We start from the raw sequence: 4,644 nt of genomic DNA on the forward strand, positions 1-4,644 counted from the left end.
TTTAAATGTACCATTATATTTTTTTGTTCCCCTAGGAACCTCCGCGGTACCCTTTTTCCTGCCAGTGTACCAAATGCTGTAAATGTAAATGTAAGAAGCTGAATGCCGATTGGCTGACAAGGAGGAGGAGGAGGCGGGTCTACAGCACTTCTATTCTCTGGAAGGTTCTGATTAAACGTTTCGACCTTTTCTTCTTCAGAGTAATAAAGTTCCAAACACATTTCAAGGGAAAACAATATAATAAAGTCTAAAGAAGAATGTCCCAGTATTATTTCTTTAATAAAATACTGTATCTCCTCTGTAATAAAATTCTGGTGTCAGATGACTCTAAAGTGAGAAGATCAGATTTTTTGGAAATATAATCAGATTATATTCAATAAAAAACTGCAATCATGATGCTCTTTTTTAAAAAGATGGGGAAAAAATGTTTATTATTGATATGTGTGGATTTAAACACTAGATAAAGGCGTGAATTTGCTTGATGCTCCTGTGTCCAGTTGAAAAGTAAGAATTGATGTTCCAGCACTTTTCAGAAGAAGCTTGGCAGCTGATTTATTATGACTCCAGTGAAATACAGAAACTTTAGTTTTGCTCGGCTTTTTTTGTGTTATTATAATAAATCCCGCTTTAGTTCGTTCAACACTGCTCCCTTGTGGTCACCTTCATGTTCCGTCCAAGTATAAATCCTGACCCTGATGCGACGCCTCGGCGCTTTCGCTGGCAGAAGTGTAAATCAGCCCTAAATTGTAGTAAATGTGTGTGGGTAAAATTTTCTTACGTTGTCCTTCATGCTGAAAAGGTGTCTTTTGTTATCCCGGGCTTTGAGACGTCGTCGTTTTCTTTTCTGCCGCTGTGCTTCGGCTCAAAGGACTTCGCTCCTATCGGTGAGTATTTTTCTGCCTGAATTCAACCATTTTTAGATTCCATATCTGTAACACAATGTTGTGTTTTTTTCCTGCTGACAGCTGTAGTGCAAGGCGGCAGAGAAAGCCTTTCAAGCGCCACACAAAGACACACAAGAAAAAGAAACACACACACACACACACACACTCGTGTCCTGGCACAGCTGCTCGCTCAGTGAAAGACCTCAGGTCTCTGGGCTCCTCTTTTGGAAACACAGGCTCCTCATTAATCTGCCTTTGTCGGCTGTGTAGCGCTGACTAATTAAAGCCTCTGTTAACCTTTGTGTTGGCTCGACTTCAACCCTGCTGATGTTCCACCAACACCAGCTCCTTCTGCTCCTTCTGCTCCAGAACAATCCTCGCCAAAACAAAGGTACAGGTACATCGCATGAACGAGTTTCTCTTGTGCAGATTTCATGCACATATTACCATCATTAAGGAATAAAATACTGTGTGATATAGTTTTGGGAAAAGAATCAACTTTAGCATGGTTCAGATATGCAGTAATTTGCTTTCAATTTATTTGTGTTGTGCTTTTAACACAGGACATTGTCTCAATGCAGCTTTACAGAGCATAAGAAACATAGTACAAAAAGGATGTCCTAGATGTTGGACAAAATAACCCCTAGTGAGCAAGCGTGAGGTGACTGTGGCAAGGCAAAACTCCCTTAGATGGTATGAGGAAGAAACCTTGAGAGGAACCAGACTCAAAAGGGAACCTCATCCTCATTTAGTTGAAACCAGAGAGTGTGATTATGAATTATTATATCCTTTATTATTGATACAGTCTTGCATTGCAGCTTTACAGAAATATAGAAACAACAGTAAAAATTATAAAGTTTAAAGTTGCAATTTATCTCTAACATTTATCCCTAATAAGCAAGGAAAAACTGCCTGACATGAAATGAGGAAGAAACCTTGAAAAGAACTATGCTCAGGACCTTGAGAGGAACCAGGCTCAGAAACATTAAAATACCCAGGCTCAACATTTTGAGAGGAAACAGACTCAGAACTTTGAGAGGAACCAGGCTCAGAACTTTGAGAGGAACCAGGCTCAGAACTTTGAGGGGAACCAGGCTCAGAACTTTGAGGGGAACCAGGCTTAGAACTGTGAGAGGAAGCAGGCTCAAAACCTTGAGAGGAACCAGGCTCAGATGCTTGAGAGGGACCAGGCTGAGAACTTTGAGAAGAACTAGTCTCAGAACCTTGAGAGGATCCAGGCTCAGAACCTTGAAAAGAACTAGGTTCAGAACTTTGAAAGGAACCAGGGTCAGAACTTTGAGAAGAACTAGGCTCGGAACCTTGAGAGGAACCAGGCTCAATAAAAATAATGCACTATAAGTATACAAGTAATAATAATGAATGATGATGATGATGATCTTTCTTCAATTTTCCTTCAAAGGTTTGGTTTTCCGTCTGTTTGGATTATAATAAAAGGCATTTTCCCAGAGATTTAATATAATGTAAGATGTAACACGTGACGTGAAGAAAACATCACCACCGTGTCCACACTGGAGCTCCTGCTGCTCGAGTCCTTGTAAATGAGCGGTCACTATAGAAACGATGACGCATTACGAGAAGATATAGGTAATGTAAGACAGATGTCTTACTGAAACCATAAGAAGTGAATCTCCTGCTTACATAATTACACTTTTTCAGCTTGTAGTACACCGTTATAGAAGGGAAATCATTTATAATCACACTCTCCCATGTTCTCTTGAGTTTTTTCCTCATGTTGTCTCTGGGGTTTTTTTTCCCCTCACCTCTGACCTGCTCATTAAGGAGAAATTTCCAGTGTATAATTAACATTAGGGCTATAGGTAGTTCTGCAAAGCTGCTTTGCCATGATAATAATTTACATCCGCATTTGTATTGCATTGGTTGTTATAGAAAATTAGATTTGATTAGATTCAACTCTATTGTCATTGCACATGGGTATAAGGCATAAACAAAATACAGTTAGCATTTAACCAGATGCGCAAAGCAGTAGCATATATATATATATATATATATATATATATATATATATATATATATATATATATACACTATATTGCCAAAAGTATTCACTCACCTGCCTTCCCATATGAACTTAAGTGACATCCCATTCCTAATCCATAGGGTTCAATATGATGTCTGTCCACCCTTTGCAGCTATAACAGCTTCCACTCTTCTGGGAAGGCTGTCCACAAGGTTTAGGAGTGTGTTTATGGGAATTTTTGACCATTCTTCCAGAAGCGAGGTCACACACTGATGTTGGACGAGAAGGTCTGGCTCTCAGTCTCCGCTCTAATTCATCCCAAAGGTGTTCTATCGGGTTGAGGTCAGGACTCTGTGCAGGCCAGTCAAGTTCATCCACACCAGACTCTGTCATCCATGTCTTTATGGACCTTGCTTTGGTCACTGGTGCACAGTCATGTTGGAAGAGGAAGGGGCCAGCTCCAAACTGTTCCCACAAAGTTGGGAGCATGGAATTGTCCAAAATGTCTTGGTATGCTGAAGCATTCAGAGTTCCTTTCACTGGAACTAAGGGGCCAAGCCCAGCTCCTGAAAAACAACCCCACACCATAATCCCCCCTCCACCAAACTTTACACTTGGCACAGTGCAGTCAGACAAGTACCGTTCTCCTGGCAACCGCCAAACCCAGACTCGTCCATCATATTGCCAGATGGAGAAGCGCGATTCGTCACTCCAGAGAACGCGTCTCCACTGCTCTAGAGTCCAGTGGCGGCGTGCTTTACACCACTGCATCCAACGCTTTGCATTGCACTTGGTGATGTATGGCTTGGATGCAGCTGCTCGGCCATGGAAACCCATTCCATGAGGCTCTCTGCGCACAGTTCTTGAGCTAATCTGAAGGCCACATGAAGTTTGGAGGTCTGTAGCGATTGACTCTGCAGAAAGTTGGCGACCTCTTCGCACTATGCGCCTCAGCATCCGCTGACCCCGCCCCGTCAGTTTACGTGGCCTACCACTTCGTGGCTGAGTTGCTGTCGTTCCCAAACACTTCCACGTTCTTATAATACAGCTGACAGTTGACTGTGGAATATTTAGGAGCAAGGAAATTTCACGACTGGATTTGTTGCACAGGCGGCATCCTATCACAGTTCCACGCTGGAATTCACTGAGCTCCTGAGAGCGACCCATTCTTTCACAAATGTTTGTAAAAACAGTCTGCATGCCTAGGTGCTTGATTTTATACACCTGTGGCCATGGAAGTGATTGGAACACCTGATTCTGGTTATTTGGATGGGTGAGCGAATACTTTTGGCAATATAGTGTATATATATATATACACACTGACCAGCCATAACATTATGACCACCTGTCTAATATTGTGTTGGTCCACCTTTTGCTGCCCCTGACCCATTATTCTGACACCTTTCTATCAGAACCAGCATTAACTTCAGCAATTTGAGCAACAGTAGCTCGTCTTTTGGATCGGATCACACGGGCCAGCCTTAGCTCCACACGTCCATCAATGAGCCTCGGCCACCCATGACCCTGTCGCTGGTTCACCACTGTTCCTCCCTTGACCACTTTTAGATAGATACTGACCACTGCAGACTGGGAACACCCTACAAGAGCTGCAGTTTTGGAGATGCTCTGATCCATTTTTCCTGCTTCTAACACATCAACTTTGAGGACAAAATGTTCATTTGTGGCCTAATATATGTGTGTGTATATATATATATGTATGTATAGAGTGAGTGAGAGAGAGAGAGAGAGAGAGAGAGAGAG

General features: G+C 42.2%; 1 long non-coding RNA gene across 1 annotated transcript in view; it reads left to right on the plus strand.

Annotated features, from left to right (window-relative positions):
- The first annotated feature begins 708 nt into the window (after nt 1-708).
- The window catches only part of LOC131367255 (uncharacterized), a 5,397-nt gene continuing 1,461 nt past the window's right edge, over nt 709-4,644 (plus strand). Inside the window, exons 1-3 of the long non-coding RNA XR_009206916.1 lie at nt 709-884; nt 966-1,275; nt 4,296-4,644. The exon at nt 4,296-4,644 is cut by the window's right edge and continues 1,461 nt beyond it. This is a non-coding gene — a long non-coding RNA (uncharacterized LOC131367255). The remainder of the gene's footprint in view (nt 885-965; nt 1,276-4,295) is intronic.

The sequence above is a fragment of the Hemibagrus wyckioides genome, linkage group LG16 (assembly GCF_019097595.1).
Source record: "Hemibagrus wyckioides isolate EC202008001 linkage group LG16, SWU_Hwy_1.0, whole genome shotgun sequence".
NCBI classification, from domain to species: domain Eukaryota; kingdom Metazoa; phylum Chordata; class Actinopteri; order Siluriformes; family Bagridae; genus Hemibagrus; species Hemibagrus wyckioides.